Source organism: Bolinopsis microptera, chromosome 4 (genome assembly GCF_026151205.1).
Source record: "Bolinopsis microptera isolate Bmic1 chromosome 4, MBARI_Bmic_1.0, whole genome shotgun sequence".
Lineage (NCBI taxonomy): Eukaryota > Metazoa > Ctenophora > Tentaculata > Lobata > Bolinopsidae > Bolinopsis > Bolinopsis microptera.
The window spans coordinates 10080723-10093609 of record NC_087075.1 but is presented as its reverse complement, the minus strand read 5'-3'; the positions used below and the strand labels follow the sequence as shown (position 1 = coordinate 10093609).

At 37.7% G+C, this 12887-nt stretch overlaps 2 long non-coding RNA genes across 3 annotated transcripts; both read left to right on the top strand.

Annotated features, from left to right (window-relative positions):
* Nucleotides 1-264: 264 nt before the first annotated feature.
* LOC134813966 (uncharacterized) lies at nt 265-6119 on the top strand. The gene is made up of 8 exons (XR_010160074.1): nt 265-521; nt 655-748; nt 946-1150; nt 1389-1518; nt 1815-1943; nt 2974-3080; nt 3361-3447; nt 5694-6119. It is a non-coding gene; the product is annotated as an uncharacterized LOC134813966 (long non-coding RNA).
* A 1304-nt stretch (nt 6120-7423) lies between these two features.
* Nucleotides 7424-12548, top strand: LOC134814081 (uncharacterized). 2 transcript variants are annotated; one of them, XR_010160092.1, is made up of 5 exons: nt 7424-7538; nt 8060-8151; nt 10517-10613; nt 10801-11012; nt 11413-12548. It is a non-coding gene; the product is annotated as an uncharacterized LOC134814081 (long non-coding RNA). The 2 variants fall into 2 exon arrangements; XR_010160093.1 differs by having other exon boundaries at nt 7424-7549.
* The last annotated feature ends 339 nt before the right edge of the window (nt 12549-12887 follow it).

The following is a 12887-nucleotide window of genomic DNA, read 5'->3' as shown; positions in this document are numbered from 1 at the left end:
GTGCATAAAAAATTGTTAGAAATTCGAATTTAATCTATCTTACTTTTTACTTTCGTAATCTGTTAATTTAATCTAACCGTCCTCACTTTCAGATTACTATAATCTTGTCCAAATAATATATATATAATATAATTGGTAAATAAACATAAAAATTGTCAAATAATGCGCGGCTCAAAAAATAAATTCTATTTTTTTGATATTTGAATTCCTCCGCAAGCGTTACGTTACCAAGGGTTATTGTTGTAATGTTTAATCTATGTTCTATTCCTTGTAGTGTTCCGTTTGTGGTTGAAATTGGACCGGTCTGTTTGTTCACGATTTCGCAACGGAATATGGTAGTACTATCTAAGACCCTTACGATCATATTGTTGCCAACTTTGTTTCGCTGCCATACTGTACTATATTATTGGAATGAATGGAGACTTAACTCAAAGCGTGTGTAGGCCCGCTCTGCGTTCCCACAGGGATGCCCGATAAATAAAGATTTTTCACATTGTCCATTCGTGAACTGCAATCGTACGGTATGTGTGCTCTTTTGTACAACTTTAATACTCTCATGCCATGAATATTTGTGCACAAAAAAATTGTTAGAAATTCGAACTTACTTTTTACTGTCGTAATCTGTTAATTTAATCTAACCGTCCTCACTTTCAGATTGCTATAAACTTGTCTAAATAGAAACGTTTCTCGGGTCAACTTTACGCTAGATAACTGCATTCTTTGCCAAGAGGTGGCAACCAAACAAAAAGTAAGTTAAGATTCCTGTACATATCCCGCTTCGCTTTTCAAAGATTTTGTATGCGAATAACTGCTTGAATTGCAGGAATTCTAATCAACTACATTCGCTATGTAACCGTCCAGTGTTAACATCGCAGTGTTAACATCGTACTGCATGGTCTAATTTATGTCCTCTTACTATTATGAGTTAATTGTGTTTGTTTCTAGGTTACCCTAGTGTTGAAATTATCGACAAGCTTCTTAAGAATGTCCATGATCGAGCATCTTGGGAAGACCAAAAGGTACTAGAGACATGCCAAATTCTCTGACAAATCTGACAAAACTGCCATTGACCTGCTATCCGGTTGGTATTATCGCCTCTGTTCCCTAAGTAAACGGTGCAAACGGCGATACCAATAATCGATTGAGTCAGGTACGGTCTATGCTTTTGGTATAAAGTTTATGTAACGTATTTATTAAGCCACCATCTTTTGTCTGGATTCTGATTACCAATTAAGGCATTTAAAAATATACTGACTGAATTTTACAGCTGCATGGTACCTTTTGTTCTTTATATTTAATTTATGAAAGTTCATATTTTTGCATCCTGTCGCTGTCTGACAGTTGCAAACATAAATGCAAAACGCATGTTGACTATTTTATTTTCTCAGGAGAACCCTGTCAGCTAAATCGTGGTCCAGGAAAGCCTGCTAATAAAGATCCCCGCACACCTCTCCTGAACCTGATGAAGGGATACTTCATACTAACAAGATGTCAAGCATTGCCGCCTTCAGTGTTCAGGTCAGTTTTAGATTGAAGACTGCAGCACTTTTCGTTTAAAATTGGTAACAATTAAACTTGAGATGGTCGAGCCTCGAGGAGCAATGCTCATATTAGAAACAGACTGAAATAGAAGAATAGAGTAGAATTTGAATTAAAATATCGTTAAACTGGTATTGTTTTAGAATGTGTACTCAACCGGACCGTATAATCAATATTAGGAAAGCCCTAGCAGATTACTATATATTGTAAATTGATATAACTGACAAGTAGGTTTCAAATAATTTCTGTAAATTATTGTGATATTTACTCTTCAGATCGTAAATTTGGTTCCAGTACTGTACTTTATGAAAGAGTGTGTTGACGTTAGTACGGATGCCACGGATACTGCTCGAAGATTGGCTAGACTTACTATCAAAGGAACTTAATGGAAAATTATATACCAGGTCTGTTTAAAATCAGTTACAAGCGGGCCATTTATTTAGCAATAATCCTTTTCATTAAAGTTTAGATGGACATGGACATGTGAACTAACATTCTTGTAATTATAAGCTATACCTGCAGCTAGTGTTAATAATTAATGAGCAGGGCTGAGTCGATATAAGTGCTCATGCTGTGTTTAGTACTGCGGTTTTATGTTATGAAAAGGAAGCGAAGTTACATCGCATTACAAAATATTTGCTACCGTGAGAAATATTTTAAATCTTAATTTGTTGGTCTTATATATCACGATCGCGTAAAAGTAAACAATACCCCTTACTTACAAAGCTTCCCTTCTTATGATGTTCCAAACATGCTAAAATTAGAAGCTGCCTCTAAAATGTATATTATGTTAAAAGTTGGATAATAACGGAGTTCCGGAGCACGTGATATAGAATATTCTACTACTCTCAACGATGAGAATATATAGGTACAATTGTTTGCTCAAAGTAAAATATGGTTGCACCGAATATTCTATAATATATAAAGCTACATGATATTTAGAACTCGTACATGAGTAATAATTATAAAGTACTAAAGCCTGTAGATTATATTGTGTTTGACTTTGAAGCAGTAAGGACCAACTGAACCTCTCATCAATACTATAATTCAAAGAATTATTTCTGCTGTATAATGTATAATGTACGACCGCCCACGTGCAAATTATGTAAACGAATACAAGTTGCGTAGAAACCATGGTAACGAGGGTTCTCATGTACAAACTACCCAGATAGTGCGGAAGTTGAGATGCTTTGCACGTGACCGGTCCACGTGATATCTTGCACTAATGCAGGTCGTCTAATATGCGTGCTTGTTAATTAACTGTCATTCAGTCCACTGTATAACAGAATTATGGCAAGATTCTGATATCAAATCTTATGAATTCTACTATAAAATCGAACCGCAAAAGATGGTACCGACTACTGACTTTAAAATATCGAAATTTGTTCAGTAACGAAATTAATCCACCTCATAAGACTGATTTAAGTTACCCAGGTTCGTGCTGGACTTCTCCGTGTCAACAATCTCCAACTCCGGTGTCCTGTTTTTCGTCCCGTAGTGCTAACGAAAAGAAAATGCTTCTCAAGTTCAACGACGAAAAGGTTCGCTGAAAACCGCATTAAACATTAAATGCTTGCTACTATGTATGGGTCCAAGTTACTGCGGACATAGTTCACTATGTGTTTACCGTGTTTGGGTGCCCATCATATTTTACAGATGGGGGCGATATTTTGAACGATTCTATTTTATATTCATCTATTGCTGTACTCTGTAAAATTTGAAAAGTATTTAATAATAAAAAAAAACATCATCTTTCCTATTAAAAGGACGGTTTGTCCCTGAATATAGTCTGTTCACTTTTCCAACCACTTCATCTTTCAGGTAACTGTCTATCACTAATCACTATATGCGAGGTAAACCTATGGAGTTGGCATGGAGGGCAGCATCAACGATGGGGTTACACATAGGGTGAGTCCAAATTGTCTCCCTGTTTACGATCTTAACATTTAGTGATGAATATATTGGGGCCACAATAGTGTTACCCATACCACTGAGAAGTTGGACATTCTACTGCAATCAAGAGGAGCACAAAATATTATGCTACATTTCTCTATAACAATGACACTTTGGTGCGAACTTATCTGGGGTTTGCTGCTCTCATATCTCCACAAGTACCCAATATGTCACTCGACCAATTTTGGACCGTTCTGACTACTTTTTCCATCTTAGAAAACCGAATTGAGGCTTCCCAGCACTCAAATACAGCCAATACTTCGATGTCCCCATGTTCCAAATTTATGGATTCATCTACTGCATGTTCGTGAGTTTAGGTGTACAGTGTACACTGCACTGTGCAATGTATAGTGTAAATTGTATACTGGTAGTTGGATAATATCCGGTTGAAAGATACAAGGACAAATGGAACAGGAAGTTAGGTATGTAAAATTTTGGCGGGAACATTTGAGCATGAGGCATCTGGTTCGCAGTTGGGAAGAAGCTGCTGAATTTCGACTCTTGACCTGCTATTTTATTTGATTCTTTAGGGAAATTATTTCCGACTGAAAGTTTGCCTGCATCACTTTGAGTAGGTTCTGTACTGTATCTCTAAATTTAAAGAGGTTGAATGTTGAGAGTTGCCATGTCGGTCGTTTTTTCCGAAGGCTCGTTGGCAGCAGAAGTACCCTCAGTGCGCCTGTAAGATCCCCGATCTGGACGGCTCTCACCACCTGGATATTTGCCGTCCTTCTTCCGAGTATCTTTATCTTTGGAGGGTTTAACACGCTTAGTTCCCACCAGATGAACAAGAGTGCATTGTTCTTTAAAACACTGCTTGTGTTGAACCGAGTTTTTGCTTTGGGTGGTAGAGCTGACACCCTGAACCTAAAGTACAGCCCTCATTAGAATCAGTGCTGAAACGTGTAAACTTTTTACAGCGGCTTAGGATGAAGCTTGCTGTATGTAGTTTTACCCTGGTGGAGAGTCCGTCCACTTATTCCGTGAGGGCATATCCCCATTGTGTAGTCAACACATCCGTTGCTTGTTGCTGCATGATGCATCCAGTTTCTTAGATAGTTCATCTGCGTCGATATCCATCTGTTTATTTTCATTAGGATCGGAGTTGCCGTCTGTGTCCACCAGCTGTTGAGATCCTCTCTGTCCTTCGATGGTTTAAAAAAAGCAGACATGAATTAAAACCGATAATTCACGTTTCAGTATATATACCAGAAGTGTGGTTGTATATAAACAGCTGATAAACTCTCGTACTTGTGATTGTATGTCTCGCTTCACCTTATTGCATGCTCGGCTCACAATTTAGCAACAAATAACTGATAAGCGAGCACTTAAGAATACAACCAAACAAATGTGTAATGAATTTGGTTTTCCTTTCATTCATTCTAAGTTCCACTGTAGTGGTAACTCTTTCAACCTCTTGCATCAGCTTCTCTGCCTCTTTTACAGAATTCGCTATAAGAGCAATGTCATCTGCAAAAACTGTGTCCGATATATTCTCCGCCTTAACTCTCCCACTCCTATAAGGCTTTATGGTAAATCATATTTCAGGGTGCTTGCTTAAGGCTTGTCTCCTGCAATAGTCGAGGGCTATTACAATGAACAGCTACGGTGCTAAGATCTGCAAGATCTCAAAGTGGTCGTTACTTGACTTAGTTGTAAAATGTAAACAATCGATTTGTAGTTGAACTTCTACTAAAACGTTCATCAACGCAGGGTGCTAGCGCCAACTTGGGGCCTAAGCCCCTCAAGTCCGGAAGCCCCTCAAAAGTTCGGTCAGAGGCCCTAGTTTGCAATGTACCAAATCAAATTTCACAAAATAACCAGGGTGAGTTAACATCTGTTTCAACTAGCAAATTTTCGGCAGTTTTCGTGCTAAAAAGACACAATTTTCAACAACCAAAAATCAAATTAATATTTCGCGCGTCCGCGCGCGCACACTGCACCACCACGTAATCCATTATAAAATTTTATCATGTAATTATTTGAGAACTTAGGCCTTTGTTTGGCTGGTGTGAAAAGGTGTACCCCGCCCCACGGACGTCCGGATTTTCAGAAACCACCCCTCCCCCCTCGGCATCCCCCTGTCCGAAATTCCAAATCCAACCCCTCTATATCATACATGCAAGACGTACTAAGTAGATGGCTGATGGCCCCATAGATATATAATTGTGATCATAAATTAACAGAGTTTAATATTTCAGGACCCGATCGACGATATATAAAGTGAAGAGTTACAAGTTCTACAAGACTTATCTGTTCACCGGTTTATCAACTCATGATTTGGAAAAACTTAATTCATGAACTCGAGACTCTAAGTTACTGAGTTATATTATTATTTCGTGTATTGCCGGGAAGGCTGTTAATTTAGGATAGAGTTTTTGTGGCACTTATCTCAGTTTGTTCTTTTGTAGTTGTTCTCACACAGCTGAGTAAAAGTTTTAAAACTTGAGAGCAGTGTTTATAATTCAATTTATTATTAATTAGAATTAATTGGAGCATGGAACAACTACACCCTTTGAAGCCTGGAAAATACGGTAGATCTAGTTAAGACTCAACAGTCAATACATGCTATGTGGGGGAGAAGATGGACGAACTTTTTCAAAAAGTAAAAAAGAGATGACTGCCGGTATTGAACGGCTAATATTAAATACTAGTGGACTCTATGCAGCTCTCCCAGCACCCCTAATTTTACTGATCTGGAGGTCACATTTTATTGAGCCAGTACAGGCTAATATTAAATACTAGTGGACTCTATGCAGCTCTCCCAGCGCCCCTAATTTTACTGATCTGGAGGTCACATTTTATTGAGCCAGTACAGGCTAATATTAAATACTAGTGGACTCTATGCAGCTCTCCCAGCACCCCTAATTTTACTGATCTGGAGGTCACATTTTATTGAGCCAGTACAGGCTAATATTAAATACTAGTGGACTCTATGCAGCTCTCCCAGCACCCCTAATTTTACTGATCTGGAGGTCACATTTTATTGAGCCAGTACAGGCTAATATTAAATACTAGTGGACTCTATGCAGCTCTCCCAGCACCCCTAATTTTACTGATCTGGAGGTCACATTTTATTGAGCCAGTACAGGCTAATATTAAATACTAGTGGACTCTATGCAGCTCTCCCAGCACCCCTAATTTTACTGATCTGGAGGTCACATTTTATTGAGCCAGTACAGGCTAATATTAAATACTAGTGGACTCTATGCAGCTCTCCCAGCACCCCTAATTTTACTGATCTGGAGGTCACATTTTATTGAGCCTATGCAGTATATGCAATTCTGTTTTAGACAGTCAATTTATTTAAAAAAGGTCTCACCCTCTAAAAAACTTCCGTTGGAAATGTTTCTATTAATTTCACATTGGAAAACTTTTCATTGTGTTTGACCTCAACTTAGATGTATTTGTTTTTTTTGCTATTTTTTAGCAACTCCAATTCTCTTTTGTAGAGCTGATTCTTGTTATATAGAAGTACACTCGATACAGTTATCTTATATAATATGAAAATATATTGAACAGCCAAACTACTGGTATATCTTTATATTGGGAAGAAAAATAATACAAGTTCTAGTATTCTTTTAAAAATAGCCGTTCATAACATTTACTTCATTTTAGGTATGTGTGTGTGAAACATCAGAACTGAATAATGGACCAGAGAATTCAGAGATCTTTGGTTACCTGTTTCCGGTTTCGTCGGTTCACACTTCACATTGCTGCGTTCCTGACCTAGCTTCGCCTGCATCAGTAGATCATATTATAATATGCATTATAGACTATAGTTATACAGCTTGAATTTGAAAGAGCTACATGGTTGTTGTTTCGAGTGCTTTTTCATCTGCTGTGATGAATTGGCAGACAGCATCAACGGTTACCAACATAATAGGTGCATTGCAAGTTGTGCAATTCTGAATGCATACGTTTCGTCAGTGACTTCCTTCTGCCTCATTGATGCGAAACTGATAATAAACATGCAAGAGAATACAGCTATAGTTACTCTGGACTGCCATGATAGAAACATTGAAACAGATATTGACTGGCTTTAGGTATGTGAGACGTAAGTATTGAAACCTCAAATTGTTATGATCAGGTTCAACATACTTGCTATGATCCTTTATATAATATCAATATATTATATAAAATATAATATATTACATTGTATATTAATCTTGATATAAAATCTTCGCTTTTTGATGATTGTAAGATGTTCTGTTTCGTTGTAACCTTGTCCCCTACATAATTATACTAGAAAACCCGTGGTCACAGGGAGGAAGCTAATACTATTCTTTGGTAGTCAGTTTCTATCGCATCAAAAAAATATTCATCACAACCGAAGATACAGCCAATTAAAATATAGCTCGCACTTAACACCACGTAATAACAAAAACCGATCAAAATGCCTCTCTCAAATCCTTGCACGTGCACGTGGGAACAACAATCTTCGTTACCATGGTTACTATGCAACTTCCTATTTCTCATCTAATTTGCACGTGGGCGGTCGTACAGACAGAAACAATTCTCTGAACTATAGTAGAGATAATAGTACATCATTACTTCCATTTTTCAGGTTTTTATTGGTGTTGCAAACGATGTAACGATCACTAAATTCTGTGCCTATGTGAGATTTGTTGGTTCATCGAATAACATCAAAGTTACAGTGTGAGTAATTCAACTATCATGCACTTCATATTTTATGTCCCCCTACTCATTGTTCACTCTCTGTCTTCATCAGTGTTACTCTACATTTCTCTCAGTAGTTACTCTTCCACTCAGTATTAACTCTCTGTCTTCATCAGTGTTACTCTACATTTCTCTCTGCAGTTATTCTTCCACTCAGTATTAACTCTCTGTCTTCATCAGTGTTACTCTATATTTCCCTCAGTAGTTATTCTCCCAATCAGTGTTAACTCTCTATCTTCATCAGTGTTACTCTAGACATTTCGTTCAGAAGTTATTCTCCCACTCAGTATTAACTCTCTGTCTTCGTCAGTGTTACTCTATATTTCCCTCAGTAGCTACTCTCCCACTCAGTATTAACTCTCTGTCTTCATCAGTGTTATTCTACATTTCCCTCAGTAGTTACTCTCACACTGAGAGTTAACTCTCTGTCTTCGTCAGTGTTACTCTATATTTCGCTCAGTAGTTATTCTCCCACTCAGTATTAACTCTCTGTCTTCGTCAGTATTACTCTACATTTCTCTCAGTAATTATTCTCCCACTCAGTATCAACTCTCTGTCTTCATCAGTGTTACTCTACATTTCTCTCAGTAGTTATTCTCCCACTCAGTATTAACTCTAGCTCTCTGTCTTCATCAGTGTTACTCTACATTTCTCTCAGCAGTTATTCTTCCACTCAGTATTAACTCTAGCTCTCTGTCTTCGTCAGTGTTACTATATATTTCCCTCAGTAGTTATTCTCCCAATCAGTGTTAACTCTCTATCTTCATCAGTGTTACTCTAGACATTTCCTTCAGAAGTTAATCTCCCACTCGACTCAGTATTAACTCTCTGTCTTCGTGAGTGTTACTCTATTATATTTCCCTCAGTAGCTACTCTCCCACTCAGTATTAACTCTCTGTCTTCATCAGTGTTATTCTACATTTCCCTCAGTAGTTACTCTCACACTGAGAGTTAACTCTCTGTCTTCGTCAGTGTTACTCTATATTTCGCTCAGTAGTTATTCTCCCACTCAGTATTAACTCTCTGTCTTCGTCAGTATTACTCTACATTTCTCTCAGTAATTATTCTCCCACTCAGTATCAACTCTCTGTCTTCATCAGTGTTACTCTACATTTCTCTCAGCAGTTATTCTTCCACTCAGTATTAACTCTCTGTCTTCGTCAGTGTTACTCTATATTTCCCTCAGTAGTTATTCTCCCAATCAGTGTTAACTCTCTATCTTCATCAGTGTTACTCTAGACATTTCCTTCAGAAGTTAATCTCCCACTCGACTCAGTATTAACTCTCTGTCTTCGTGAGTGTTACTCTATTATATTTCCCTCAGTAGCTACTCTCCCACTCAGTATTAACTCTCTGTCTTCATCAGTGTTATTCTACATTTCCCTCAGTATAGTTACTCTCACACTGAGAGTTAACTCTCTGTCGTCATCAGTGTAACTCTACATTTCTCTCATCTTAGTTATTCTCCCACTCAGTATTAACTCTCTGTCTTCGTCAGTGTTACTCTATATTTCCCTCAGTAGTTACTATCACACTGAGAGTTAACTCTCTGTCTTTGTCAGTGTTACTCTATATTTTGCTCAGTAGTTATTCTCCCACTCAGTATTAACTCTCTGTCTTCGTCAGTATTACTCTACATTTCCCTCAGTAGTTATTCTCCCACTCAGTATTAACTCTCTGTCTTCGTCAGTGTTACTATATATTTCCCTCAGTAGCTACTCTTCCACTCAGTATTAACTCTCTGTCTTCATCAGTGTTATTCTACATTTCCCTCAGTACTCAGTAGTTACTCTCACACTGAGAGTTAACTCTCTGTTAACTTCTCTGTCTTTCCCTCAGTAGTTATTCTCCCAATCAGTGTTAACTCTCTATCTTCATCAGTGTTACTCTAGACATTTCCTTCAGAAGTTATTCCCTCACTCAGTATTAACTCTCTGTCTTTGTCAGTGATACTCTACATTTCCCTCATGCTCAGTAGTTATTCTCCCACTAAGTATTAACTCTCTGTCTTCGTCAGTGTTATTCTATATTTCCCTCAGTAGCTACTCTCCCACTCAGTATTAACTCTCTGTCTTCATCAGTGTTATTCTACATTTCCCTCAGTACTCAGTAGTTACTCTCACACTGAGAGTTAACTCTCTGTTAACTTCTCTGTCTTTCCCTCAGTAGTTATTCTCCCAATCAGTGTTAACTCTCTATCTTCATCAGTGTTACTCTAGACATTTCCTTCAGAAGTTATTCTCCCACTCAGTATTAACTCTCTGTCTTCGTCAGTGATACTCTACATTTCCCTCATGCTCAGTAGTTACTCTCCCATTTAGTGGTAACTCTCTGTCTTCATCAGTGTTACTCTACGTTTCCCTCATTAATTACTCTTCCACTCAAACTTCTCTGGGATTGGTGGAAAAAGAAGAGAAAACTTCGACTGAAATACGATAAGGGTGAGTTAAAAGTTTCAAACCCGCTTAAAACGACGACACTAACTTGGTGCTATATCACTACATAATATGTGCAAGGCAAATTTCTGGAGAATCGAGTATTTTTTTGTAATAATTTGAATTATAAAGCGACAAAATATTATGTGTTCTCTCTTGGTTTGATTTTTTGAACAACAGCCAGTAATTTTAGAAGGTAAACGGTCAAGCAAAGTGTGCAAGGTCGTTGATGGAGTATTCTATGTGAAATCCTCTCACCGGTCTGAGCCCCACCAACTGAACATCAGAGGACCAACTTGCACCTGCAGACATATTTTTCAAGCTATTGATGATGGTTTAATGAAATGCAATGGGAGGACCTACCTGAAGATTACAGAAACATACTGTTCTTCGTAAAAGATAAAGGTCTGTTAAATTGATCTGTATGCATGTTTACATTCCAATTTGAATAGACAAGACAAAATTGAGGTTCATAACTCGTTCATGTGCTATGGCAGTGCGTCCGCGTCGATGTAGGAGGTGTGGAGCCTGCTAGTAGAGAAAATATGAAGTTTCCAACAGTAAATATTATTATCAATATCAAAGGCAGGGCATTACTTCGACCTCCGAGGCGAGGTATCCGTGTGGACCCTGGTTGTTATCAGGGTTGGAAAGACAAAGATAATTTTGTCTGTTAAAGTGGGTTATCACTCTCTGCCATCAGACTCATAAATCACATCTCCGCAGGGTTTGCCAGGTTTTCCCTATTGCTTTGCTTCCAATTCTTATAATAGTCAAAATATAAAATCCGATATTATTTTTGCAGGAAGTGATATTGGGATATGGCCAGCTGATGCAGATGTAAACAAATGCTGCGATTATCCAGCATCAGAAGACGAGGATGAAGAAGTAGAAGATGATGAGGTTGGAGGAAATGGGGATAAAAGAAAGAAGAAACGGGACATAGACTATAAAGGAGATTGGCGGGAGCTTTCAAACAGAATAACTTCCTTCGTTAATGATCCTGAGTTTGACGTGATGGACGATGATGTCCGTGCATTATTATATAAGAAACTGTCAGATACCGTCAATGATGTGGCATCCTATATTTACAAAAGAAACTAAATTAGATAACATAGATAAGATAATGTTTGATAATATATTACTTTAAAAGCCGTGCAATCATTTTAGATATTAGATATTAAACTAACCATATTATGATATTCTCCGTCTAACTATTCGATCTGTCTCCATCTCACTATTCAATCGGTCTCAACGTTCATTCTCTGTTTAACTATTCAATCTCTGTCTCAGTGTTCATTTTCTTGTTTAACTATTCAATCTTTGTCTCAGCGTTCATTCTCTGTCTCGACATTTATTCTCCGTCTGACTATTTAATCTGTCTCAATGTTCATTCTCTGTCTCGACGTTCATTCTCCGTCTCACTATTCAATCTGTCTCAATGTTCATTCTCTGTCTCGACGTTCATTCTCCGTCTCACTATTCAATCTGTCTCAATGTTCATTCTCTGTCTCGACGTTCATTCTCCGTCTCACTATTCAATCTGTCTCGACGTTCATTATTTGTTTAACTATTCAATCTCTTTCTCAGTGATCATTCTTTGTTTAACTATTAAATCACTGTTCATTCCTGTCTCGACGTTAATTCTCCGTCTCATTATTCAATCTCTGCATCAGTGTTCATTCTCTATTTTAGAGTCAATTCCCTGTCTTACCTATCAATCTTTCTCGGTGTTCATTCCCTGTCTGACTGTTCAATTTCTGTCTCACTGTCCATTCTCTGTCTCGCTGTTCAATCTTCGTGTTTCTTTCAAAGTGTTACAGTGACAAGGAGACCGAATGATATTGTTGTAAAATAAAAAGCTTGTCCGCTTTAGTTATAGTGATATTAAAACATATACAACACCATGTATTATGAAATTTTAGATTTTGTTACAAAATATGGACAGTGAATTTGATGTTGTTGTCTAATAATACAAGACGTGAGGCGCGGCGACATTATAAATTTTAGAATTGCCCGCGCATTTTAGTACTTTGCCGCGGCTCCACTAGTATTTAACGTTTACCGTATTGAACCGTGCACCTTACCCATCGGGCATTCTTAAATTAGTCACTTGTGCTAATCTAGCTTTTGAATTTCAAGATCTTGTTTGGTATTTATAATAATAATATGTCATGACTAAAAGTGCGAGATCTCTTTTGAAGATTTCATCTGTGTTTGATGTTTACAACTGTCCAATGTTTTTAAGGTATTAAAAACGAAGCCGCGAATTAGTATCAA